The following is a 12,695-nucleotide window of genomic DNA, read 5'->3' as shown; positions in this document are numbered from 1 at the left end:
CTTCCTTGGGAAGCTGATGCTCATGGAGATATAGTACAGGTTGGGTTGGGGGTCCCACCTGAAGAAGGAAAGGGACGGGGAGCAGGAGGCATCAAGGGGCAGAGTGTGTGGTGGAGTCATAAGAAGCTGAGACGGACCTGCAGAGCTGAGCCTAGAGGTTGGCCCTTCTATCCTCACGCTGATTGATCAGTTGTCTCTGAAGAGGGTGTGCGCATGCTTAGGCAGATTGCTCCTCCAACCATGGTGTCTATAGGTAGCATTTCCTAGGAGGACGTTCTCAGTCCTGCAGGGAAGCTTGAGTGTCACACGATGGTGTCCTCGACAAATACACAGCGCTTTGAGGGAAGCGAGAGAAGCCAAGTTGAGTGGGTAGGAGAAGCAGACCCGCACCACGGCTGATCAGAACTGTGGCTGAACTTAGAGACTCTACCTCAGACCCTGCTGCCTTCGGCCATCTGAGCACAGTTTGATCCTTCCACTCTGTTTTGTCATTTTCAAAATGAAGCGAATGGAAATCTCCTTCCAATGGCTGGTCAAAGATTAAAAGATGATGTGAAATGCCCACCCAGCACACAGTAAGCAATCAGTACATGCTAGTGAGTAATAGGGTTGTTTTCAGGTCTTTGAGAAGGAATGAAGTGACGGAGATTAGAGGTTGGGGGGGATGCTGGGAAGGTTTTATTCAGGGTCCACAGGTTAAACAAATTTTGGGAAGACATCACCTCTAGCATCTCAAAGAAGCTGGTGTGTTTGTCTCTTCTTTTGTGACCTCTTATTTCTTTTTCTTGCCTTATTAGTTTGGCTAGTACCTCTAGCCTGTACAACGTGGATGGAAGAGGCACCCTTGATGTCGAAAAGGCGTGCTTCTAACTCTTACCATTTAAGAAAAAAAAAAAAGGAAAACTAGGCCCACTTAAGACCCCCACCACCACCTGCTTCCTGCTTCATGTCTGCTCATAAGATTAATATGCACAAGTTAATAATGTTTTTGGGTGCCAATCCTACTCAGTTAGGAATTGTCATTAAAATGCATAGTGAGAAGAAAAGAGTGATTGCAGATTCATGCTGCCGATGCACAATGAGCCACATCCCAGGAGTTTTGGTATATGGCACCGTCATTGCCATCCAGACATAAATACCGCATAGTTCCCATTGTAATTTCACTTTGCATGGGTTATTTAAAGTGATGGGCTTTCTCCCCTTATTTTAAATATTTTTGTTTTGTTTTTGAGGCAGGGTATCACTGTGTATCCCTCGCTGGCCCAGAGCTCGAAATGTAGAGTGGACTGGCATTGAACATAAATCTATTGCTTCTGCCTCCCAAGTGTTGGGATTGAAGGTATAGGACACCATGCCTGGCCATTTCAAATATTTTTATATATTATTTTAAATTTCTAGCTTTATTGTGGTTTGGGCTGGAGATACCGCTCAGCAGTTAGGAGTACTTCCTGTTCTTAGAGAGGATGTGGGTTCAGTTCCCAGCACCCACACAGTGGCTCATGATCATCCATGGTTCCAGTTTCAGGGAATCCAACAACCTCTTCAGACCTCTGAGGGCATCAGGCATGCATGGGGTACACATACATATATACAGCAGGCAAAACACTCAAATGCATATAGTAAATAAATCTTTAGAATCATCTATAGTTTAAATCAGGCGGTAGTGGCACAGACATTTGATCCCAGGACTCAGGAGGCAGAGGCAGGTGAATCTCTGTGAGTTTGAGGCCAGCCTGATCTACAAGAGCTAGTTCTAGGACAGGCTCCAAAACTACAGAGAAACCCTGTCTTGAACCACCCCCGCCCAAAAGAAAAAGAAATTCAGGTGTGTGTGTGGGTGTGTGGGTAAGTGTGGGTATGCGTGCCCGCATGCGTGCCTGTTGGGCATTGGACTTATCAAATACTGATCCTTCCTCTAAGGCGATAGTCAGAAGTCCTAGAGCATGGCTAGAAAAGTGAAAAGGGCAGCGCAGAGCCGAGGGGTAAACCAGCTCTCAGCACAGGGGAGCCTGGGGCATAGCAGTAGTGTGAGAAAGGAAAGAGAAAGGATGACAGTTTAGCAGATGAGCTGCTTCAACTGGTTGGTGGCTTTCACTTCTGAGTTATAGAAACAGATTTTGCACAGACACTACATATTACACACACATGCACAGGCATGTCTATATTTTTACACACAACCCCCTTTCCAACCCCACAAAACCCATATCTTATTTCCCCAAAGTGTATTTCAGATAAGTTCGAATACTAAAGATAAACAGAAAAACTTGATTGGAAGAAAATGTTGGAGATTATGAGATTGTGTGCATTTGTGTGTGTGTTTGTGTGTGTGTGTGTGTGTGTGTGTGAGAGAGAGAGAGAGAGAGAGAGAGACAGAGAGAGAGGAGATGATTGTGACACATACACATTAAGTGCCAATGCCTGTGGAGTCCAAAGCAGGGTGTCAAATCCCCTGAATCTGAGTTTACGGGGAGCTGTGGGTTCTGGGAACCAAACTTGGGTCATCTGCAAGCATCGTATATGCTCTTACCTGCTGAGCCATTTCTCCATCACTCTAAATTAAAAATAAATTAATATACACTCCAAAAGAAAAATACTAGTAAATTCAATTATAATACTTTAAAAACTGTCCATACAATAACAATCATAAGTTAGTAGACTAATAGACAAAATACATTTGAGACAAGGCGAAGATATTTGGTCTTTACAGAATTAATAAAATCAGCTTTTACAAATACATAAGAAAAGAGCAAACAGCCCAGTAGGAATGTGGGTAAGAGATACAGCTGCGCAGGTCGCAGAAGATGCAACTGCAGTACTAAAAATAAGAAAGAATGCTCATACAGGTACTCAGAACAACCCGTTGCTGGGTGGGTTAACTAAGCAGTCCCTGGTGGGGACCAGTATGTAAAGTGTCAGGGGTTGTCATAGGAGTGTAAATTGTCTATTATCAATGGCAGCTGCAAATTACCTAGTATCAATGGAGAAAGAATTACAGGCTCTGCAACCAAGCAATTCCATTTTTCAGTATAACCTAAAGATTTTTTAAGCCATCTACACACATACAAATTTTTATAGAGATGTTTTCTATAAATAGTTCAATATTTCGCTCACAATTGTTGGTTATAGTCTGTGGTTTCAGGGAAATCAAGGTCGGAACCCTACATCACAGTCAAGAACAGAGAGAAGGTGGGGGAATCCATGCTGCTGCTGACTTGCTTATCCTGGCCTAGCCTCCTTCCTTCTTACACAATCTAGGCCCCTGCTCAGGAAGCATGCTACTCACAGTGGCCTGGGGCAGTGAACCATCAGGACAGTGGCACTGTTGAACAATCACAGACATGGCCACCATTTACCTGACCTCTAGACAGTTCCTTGTTAAGCATCCGTCCTGTGGGCTGGAGAGAAAGCTCTGAGGTTAAGAGCACCTGGGTTTGGTTCTCGGAACCCACAAGGTGGCTCATAGGAACATAGACCCTCTGTAACTCCAGCTTCTGGGGATCTGGTGCCCATTAAGAGAATGGTTAATTAATAAGCTATAGGCAGTCACATGCTAAAACAGTATAAATCTACATCTGTTAATAACAGTTCAGATAAAACTTGAAAATATGATGTTAAGTGAGAAAAGAAGGGTCAAGCATTATATTTTTCCTGGTATTGTGGTGCAGGCCTATGATCCCAGCTCTTGAGAAGGTTGCACAGGGGGGATTTTGAGTTTGAAGCCAGCATGAGCTAGAGAGAGTCTCAACAGTCTCCCTCCAACACAGAGCAGTGCTTAGTAAAATGTACAGCCCAGGTGAAAATTTTATACTGTTCATGTTTTTAGGCCCCTGTCTGGAGTAAGGCCAGGTGGCAGTGGACCTGTAAGAACACACACCGGCCATAGAACAGTTATTGAGGAATGAGGAAGGAGGAAGGACCCAAGGTCGTCAGCTGTCGCTGTAACATTTCACTTCCTAAAGTAGTTTCAAAGGAAAAAAATGTACCACGTCTTCCTAATTATCAAACTCAAGTAGTGTGTCCTCTGTTCTCTGCATGTTTTAAGTATTGGGGGATTTAAAGTAAGGGTGAAATCAGCAGAGGCAAATTGGGTCAGGAAGGCTCTTGAGAGTCAAGCAGAGAGATCGGATTGTGCTTTCTAGACCCCAGAGACCCACTGGAAGTTCTTGACTGCACCTCATTCATTCAAGGATTCTACGTCACTAGTGAAGTGCTCAAAGTCATGCTAAAGGGTGACTAATTTGACAGTGCATTTTGTGTCTTTGAAGACAGAAATGCTGAGCCAAAGGGTGGGGCAGTTAATGCTGCTCCATGTATTTTCGTACTTTCTTACGTGCATATAGTGGTAGACTGTTCTCAGGGCCAGGATTAAGGGAGATGATACACAAATGGAAAGGAAGGATAAGTAGATGGTAGCTCAATGAGTGGATATGTAGGTGGTTGAGTGGATGAGTGGGTAGGGGAAAGAGCGGATGTGTAGGTGAGTAGGTGGATGGGTGAGGGGATTTGTAGGTGAATGGTTGGATGGATGATGGATGGATGGATGCATGCATGGATGCATGGATGAAAGGGTGGTGGCTGGGTGAATGGTTGGATGTGTAGATAAGTGGGTGGATGGCTGGATGGCTGGATGGATGGGTGAATGCGTGAAAGGTGATGAAGAGATGGTGAAGCACATGTAGAGGCATTTTTGAAATGCCAATGCAATTCTCAGTCTTCTCCTGTCCACAAACAGTGCAAGCAAACAGAAGATCATGTCGTAAAGTGATAGAAGCTAAAGCAATGTCTTAGGTCAGTGACTTTAGTGCCGATAAGTGATGGGCAGTGTTTTGAATGATACAAAGAAACCCAAGAGCATCCATAGGCTTGAAGCTAGCCCTGAGAGGGAGAAAACACCAGACTCAGAACTGAGGAGCAAAGGTTTTCATAAGAAATGGAACTTGCCTGCTCCCAGGACAGGAACCTCTCCTACTCTTGGATATTAGTTTCTCATCTGTAAGAGATTCTAGCAGAAAAAAATAAAAGAAAATGAAAAACTGTCGGCCACCATCGGGACAAAGCCAAGAAAGATTACTTCTGGAAAGTTCTGTGTCCACAGAGGTACAACCAAGCCTTCTACACCCACTCTACTCACAGGAACCCAGAGCCTGGCCAGGGACTTCTTCACCAGTGACAACTGGTTCTACATGATGGCACTGGGAACTGGATGTTGACTGACATTTACCATGGTCCGGAGCAGAGTATGTAAATATAGTATACTTTCTAGACCAGGGCAGGGGGACATCCATGTGCTAGGATTATTTTTAAATATTTCCAAATAGTTAAAAAGCAAGCAAGCATGCAAACAAACAAACAAACAAACAGAAAAACAAAGAAAAAGGACTGAGGGAACAGACTGGAATGGCGGGGACCGACAAACTTATCATTTCCGTAACATGGGCCTTCGGTAACATGGGATGTCCCTTTGTTGAACTTCTGCATCCTGGTCTTCATAGTGGGGTCTGCCTCAGTGCCTCCCACAAAGGGCTGATTTAGGCTCACACAGGCATCATCTGAGAAAGGACTTAGTGTGGTCCTCAGCATAACACAGTGTATGTGTGTGTGGGGTAGGAACAAGAGCTGGTAATGGCATTATCTACAATGGTAAGTACTATTCGTAGTAATAGCACTGGGCACTGTTATGAATGATGATAGCAGGAATTTAGAGATCCAGAAACTTCTATCCTGACCTGCCAGTCACTCTTTCATAGCTGTGTCAATTCTTTTCTCATCCCTGTGAATACCCAAGAAGCCATTCAAGAGAGGGGTTTACTTTAGCTTGCATTTGGAGATGGAACGCAGTCTGCCAGGGTGTGGAAGGCACAGTGGCAAAAGTGTAAGACAGTCACACTGTACTGGATTTAGGAAGCAGAGAGAGGACGGGAAGTAGGGCTAGTTTATAACACTTGAAGACCCACTCCTAATGACATATTTTCTCCAGCAAGGTTCTACCTCCTCTGGCTTCACAACCTTCCCTACAGCATCACCAGCTGGGAAGGCAGCTCAACTACAGGAGCCCAGGGGGCCTTTGAACATTTAGAGCACAGCTGTAAGGAATCTTGGCTGCCTTGGGCCAGTTATTTCAGCAGCTTGGAAAAAGAAGCTTTCAGGGTCAAAAATGTCCCCAGGAGATACTGAGAAGCACTGCTGAGTTGGAGGGCAGGAGGAAGACAGGAGGAGGAAGTAGGGTAGACTTGAGGCCAGTTTGCTACTTAAACAGGAATGATCCCATCTGGAGCTGCAGCCACAGGAGGAAACACTAGTTGGTTCTGAGACAAAAGGAACCCTATGGGTGGCCAAGAACAGGGAAAAGTCAACTAGTGGAAGGTAGGAGACACTAGTGTGCTCCCAGCTGCCCAGACTCCCGAAATAACCACACAGAAACTGTATTAATTAAATCACTGCTTGGCCTAATAGCTCTAGCTTCTTATTGGCTAGGTCTTACATCCTAAACTAGCCCATCTCCATTAATCTGTGTATCACCATGTGGCTGTGGCTTACCGGGTAAAGTTCTGTCTCCAGTGTCTGTCTCCTGTGGGGGCTACATGGCATCTCCCTGACTCCACCTTCTTTCTCCCAGAATTCAGTTTAGTGTCGTCCTGTCCCCATCCCCATTCCCCCTCCTCTACCATCCTTTCCCTCTCATGTCTCCCCTCCCCAGGTCTGTTCTGCCTTGCTATAAGCCAAAGCAGTTTCTTTATTCACTAACCAATTAAAACAACATATATACTGAAGGACTTCCCATACCATTTAAGATCAGGTGGGAAACAGGCTGAGGAAGGTGTTCTGAGGGGGTGAGGCAACAACATACAGAGCTGTATTAGTGACGTAAGCCCCATCTAGAAAGCTGTGTATTGACCTTCCAGGACAAGCAGGATAGGCCCACATCCTCTGGGACATGCCTTTAAGCCTTTGCTTTGGACATAAGAAAGAACACAGTGGTTCTGGGTTCTGGCCAGTGCTCACATGGTCCAGGTACCCATGATTTTTAAGTCTGTGATTTGACGGACAAACAAGCCAGAGGATGGAAGACAGCAGAAGGATGTGTCAGGGCTTTGGAATGAAAGAGAGGAACAAAGACAAGGAAAGAGAGACTGGCCTAGCTGTAGCAGGCATTGATGAGACAGAGATAACTCAGAGTCGACCAAAGTTATTCCTGACCGAGAGTGGTCTAAAGAACTATTTATGGTCTCCTTGGAGAAATGAGGAGAGGAGTCTTGTTGTTTACATCAGCATTTAAGAAGTTTCCATTGTTTGATTGATTGATTGACTGGTGTATGTGTGTGTGCGTGTGTGTGTGTGTGTATGTGTGTGTGTGTGTGTGTGTGTGTGTGTGTGTGACAGCACACATGTGAAGATAGAGGACAACTTATCCCACATGTAGGCTACAGGTGACAACTAGGTTGTCAGACATTGTCATAAGTGCCTTTACCTTCTAAGCCCTCTCCCCAATCCCAGTCCAACATTTTAAGATAGTATTAATTTTTATTTACTTTTTAAAGTATTTTTTATTCTTTGAAAAATTTCTACACTTATACAGTGCATATTGCTTCTATCCACCCAACACTATCTTTCTCCAATCATCCTATTATCCTGCCACCATCTCCCTCCCAACTTCATGTCTTCTTTTATAAATTGGTTTTAATAACCTGCTGAGTCCAATTAGAGCTGCCCATATGCCCATGAGTATGTGGCCATGAACTGGAGCATGGACAACCTACTGATGGCCATGTCCTCAAAGGCGTGTGGCTCTCACTCCTTGGCTATCAACTGCCAAGAGAGCTCTTTATATAAGGATGGGTCCAGAGGGACCCTTCTGTCATCCAGAGTAGAATCTTGGCTGGCTTGGTCTTGTGGACGATCTTATTCTTACACAGGTAACAGCAGCTTCTGTGAGTGGACGTGTACGGAAAGCATGTCATATCCAGAACTCTGCATGTCACAACTTTCTTCTCCATCCTTTTGGCCAGCCCTTCTGTGAAGTTTCCCGAGCCTTGGATGGTAGGAGGTTGTTATAGATGTTTGGTGCTTTGACCAGTTAGGAGTCTCTGCATTAACCCACAGGAAAAGAAGCTCTATGGCCAAAGCCGAGAGCAGAACAGATCTATGCGTATAAACACAATTATTCATAATGCAGCTTGACAGCATGATCATTTAGCAAAATAGCAACAGTAAGTTATTCCGTAGGGTCTGTGATCTCCTCTCATGGGCTTTTAATCAGGTGCATGGTACCAAGCACAAAATCCCTCCTATGGTGCTGGGCTCACATGCAGTCAAAAGACCATTGCTTTACCCCTATAACCATCATACCCATACTGCACCAGTGAGCACGTGTTCCCAGCAGGTCAGTATTGTAGTATGCAGGGTCCTGTGCTGAGTAAGAACACTGATATTGTTACACACACGCACATGCACGCGCACGTAACCTACACAACACCTTCTGTTATTATGTAAAGTAGCCAGCAGGGAGAGTTTCCTGATCAGTCTGAGGTTGATTTCTCTCGGTCTGTCTTCTACAGTGAATGATGTCTTCAGCAGTATGGTCTTACCATGTAGTTATGGCGGACAGCCAAGAGCAATGGCAATAGCCTGTGTAGTTTTGGGGACTTTGAGGCCTTCCCGATGAAAACCTTGTAGAGAGGTAGCCCGTGTTTGGCCCTGAAATTTTCATTTAATAACCCATATATTCTAGAAGCAGCGTTGTCCACCCATGTAGGGTACTTGTGTTCAAACTCCTTTACCAAATTAGTATTAGGACCTTTCATGGATCTTTAGTTTAGGGTAACCCATCCCCTATACTCTTCTATCCTCAATCCCCCTTGCTCCGCTCAGGGTGTTTCTCCTCTCTCCTTACATGACACTTGCATTCTCTTATCTACACTAACCTCATTCCCTCATCCTCCCATCCCCCTCCACACTTGGACCTTTCCTCGAATCTCCCAGTGTTCCTGCTTTTTACTTTCATTTTGTCTGTTTTCCTATTCCCTCTCTCTTGAATTTTGCACTCCTATCTAGTGGTCTGCTTCTGGTTTCCTGGCTTCCACCAGCAGGTTAACCACACTAAACACGAAGATCCAAAGCTAGGATCCGCATATGAGAGAGAATATGTGCTTGTTGTCTTTAGCCTAGGTGAGCCCTACCCCACATAATTAGACAATGCGACTTTTAGATGTGGTCCTAGTCTGCTTTATGTTGTTATAACTGAAAGATACAGACAGGGTAATCTATAAAGGGTTAAAGTTTGCTCTGCTCACAGCTCTGAAGGCTGGAAGGCCAGGCTTGGAGGGCCATAACTAATGAGGCCTTCCTGCTGGTGGGGACTTTGCAGAACCCCAAGGCTGTGCAAAGATCACACGGGATCTCTCTTCCTGGGAAAGCCACTAATCCCGTTATGGGGGCCCCATTCTCCTAGCTTAAACTAATCTTAACTACTTTCAACATTATTACCATATGCCTTTGAGGGTTAGGTTTCAGCATGGGTTTGGGCAGGAATGAATACTCCAAAGGTAGGAAACATAGAAGATGATATTAGTGTTAGAAATGGTTCATCTTTGACTTAGTTACAAGGGGATATGGACAGACTCCTTAAGAACATAACCTTTCAATGTATCTCATAAAGTCCTAGGGTGTTTATTAAGGTAGCTTATTTTGGGGGTTTTATTTTGGGGTGTGGTGCTGGAGACTGAACCCAGTCCCTCTGCATACTAAGCATTCATTCCACCTCTGAGCTATATCTCAGTTCTATAATAAAGTCGTAAGGGTTTCCCTCAAAAACATAATTAGCCCTGCATTAAAAACCAAATTGAGTCAGACATAGCAAGATTTTCATAGCAGTGCAATTTATTTCACTTGGGAACTGTGTTGTTACAAGAGCAATTTCGCCGTCTCATCTTTCGATGATGTAAAGCAATATTTGCCTATTTTGATGAAGAAGGGTAAAAATTTTCTCCAACTTTCAATTGCATCCCTGAGAGTATCTGAGGGCATTTATAGAGTTTCTCGTGTACGCACGTCTCTGTGATCAACATTTCACAGAAAATGCCCCTACAGAAAAAGGTTCTGGCTTCAGCCTGGGCCACAATTCTTTCTGTGATCCAATCTGTGAGCCAAGTTTCCAGGTCGCCCTGTCACAGCCAGCCCACGTCCGGTGGATCAGCCAATCACAGGCCAGTCTCACCCACATCCCTTGTTCTCTTAGGAGGAGGAATGGAAAAGCAAGTGATGCTTATTGATGCTGATGTGTCCCTAGCAGAACCACTGGAGCAAAAGCGACCAGACTTGCCTTGAGGGCGGGGGCATGGCCTTCGAGCAATATCTGAGCAGAGAGATGTAGTGTTCTGTGGGATTGGTCTTCCCATTCACCTGTGTGCCCTCATGTTGTCCAGAGTCCTGAAGAAATAGACCAGACTTTTGAGCCAGACCAACCAAAAGCTGATTCTGAGTTCTGCCATTTTCCAGTTGAGCCATCTTGGGCAAGGCACCCAGCCCTTCTGAACCTCTAGCTCTCCCCACGTGTCAAAGAGAATAATCATTACAGGTTTACATCAGATAGCACTTGGGAGGGACTCTGAATAGTATCGAGCAAATGGAAGATGTTCATGAATGCTGTTGCTAAATACTGCTTGTAACAGGGCTTTCCTGCTCAGCTTTGTCTGCGGTGCCTGATGGAGGCTGGTCTCTACTAGATATTCCATTCCGGTGTGAATGCCCAGAGCTAGGGCGGAACTAGAAGAGATAGCACAGGCTCAAGCAAGGGCTTGGGATACTGTGACTCCACATGGGTCGTGGTGCTGGGGGCCGCTGCAGAACCATGAGGCTGGGTTTCAGCAACCACACTCTTCAGACTTTCCTACTTAGAGTGGCCAACCTTTTGCCGCTGCCATACAGTGTGGTCGCAGACAAAAATCAGGATTGGGAACTACGCAGTTGAGTTACAGGAAAAAAAAAAAAACAAATTCCAAAAAGAAATCTGATAATATGTTAAGTAAGTTTCCAGCTTTGTGCTGGGTTGGATCCCTAGCTACCCTGAGGTGTATGCAGCCCGTGGGCTGTGAGTTGGACGCTCCCGGGAGTGAGACGGCTGAAAGGTTCCTTCACATCCCAGGTTTCCTGACCCTGCAGTTGTCATCCTTATGAGCACCTGGAGGTACAAATGGCCACTCCTTTCTGAAATGCATCCTGGTTTCTGAATCATAAATTGAAACACCTCTGTGGGCCAAGCCGACGAGGTCATGGCCTGGTGAGCAGGCCCTGGGCCCCGTGGCCAGCTGGAACGCATGAGCCAGCCATAGTTGACACAGGACTTGGAATACTGGGCCATCTAGTCTTCCTAGAGGAGCTGAAAATTGGGGCTTATGAGGGAAATATCTTGATTGTTAAATGCTGGGAAAGTGTTCAGACTTTCTAGAAGCTCCAAAGGGCCAAACAAAATATGCACGCAGGCCAGAGAAGCAGCTGTTTGGAGGCCTTGCCTCAGGCAGTATTTCACTGAGGAATGGTTGTAGTGGCCCAGGACATTTGGTAATGTTTAGAAACGTTTGTTGTGGTCACAACTTCAGGCTAAAGGTAGGGAGTTTTCCTACGAAGAGGCAGGCAGACTCCCCATCATCCTGTTATCCATCCATAGGAATGTGTCCCAAAGAGTTGGTGGTTGTCCTAAGGAAATTTAGCCAGGATTAGCTTTTGAGGAGAAAGAGGCTGGGGACACCTGCTTCATGGTGGCTGGCCCTTGTGACTGGCTAGCCTCAGTTTACTGTCGGTATGTCAGAAAGGCAAGACTGGGATGGTTGAGCCTTCTCTGGCCCAGCCTTGCATGTGAAAGAAGTGCCTTCTACCCAATGTCCTTTGTAGGCATGAAAACAATGCAAAAAAAAAATGTGGGGAGTGAGGCCCAATTTGTTGTCACTGGAGTCCCCAAGGTTTGGGTGTGGTGGCCTATTGAAGATCATCTTGGTTTTGGCCTCCTGTCCATGGTGGAATGTTTGGTTTGGGCTCACTACTCAGTAGTATTTGGAACTGTAATTGGGAATATTTTCCTTCCCTAACCAACTCCAGCTTTAAAAAAAATTAACAAAAATAAAGATACTCTGAAGGCTGCCTGCCAAGCATCAACTTTGTGGCTGCTCCGGGGAGGTGCCCAGGAGTTGACCAACTGAGACCTAGTAAGGCCCATGTGGTGGCCTACAGTTCTCTTGAGGAAATGCAAGAGCATGCCTCCAGTCCCACCCCACAGTCCATGCTCTATGCACATGTTCTTCTTCCTGAGGTATGACCCTGAGCATCCTATTCTATGACTCCAAAGCCTCAGTGGTTCCCAGTTTCTGGCTTCTGAATGAAGTCAGAGCCTTCTCAGCCTCCATGATATGACCCTGGCTTAGGCAGAAAAGGCAGTGTTGGAGCCCTGGGTCTAGAGTGAGGATGTCGTATTCTAGGAACTGGTGATGGAAGACGAGTTTGTGTGCATTAGGATGCTCTAGCTACAGCAGGAGGAGAATGTAACTCAACATGTCTTAAACCAAAGAAGTAGATGGAGACTAGAGGCTGACGCTGAGTTTTGGGACCAGTCAGTGCTCAGAGAGCAATGATAGGAACCAGGTTCCTTTCACTCTGTCTGTCTAAGGCAGTATTCTCTTTCTGTCTTTACATGCCTGCTGGTATCA

The 12,695-nt window shown here is 45.4% G+C and overlaps 1 protein-coding gene across 3 annotated transcripts in view; it reads left to right on the top strand.

Moving 5' to 3' along the window:
* Srgap3 (SLIT-ROBO Rho GTPase activating protein 3) overlaps positions 1-12,695 on the top strand; it is a 229,136-nt gene that overhangs the window by 133,652 nt on the left and 82,789 nt on the right. The window lies entirely within an intron of this gene.

The sequence above is a fragment of the Microtus oregoni genome, unplaced genomic scaffold (assembly GCF_018167655.1).
Source record: "Microtus oregoni isolate MIOR12 unplaced genomic scaffold, Mior012 000002F_ref0000024, whole genome shotgun sequence".
NCBI lineage: Eukaryota > Metazoa > Chordata > Mammalia > Rodentia > Cricetidae > Microtus > Microtus oregoni.
Note: the sequence above shows the minus strand (reverse complement) of the source record. Positions and strands in the feature narration are given on the sequence as shown.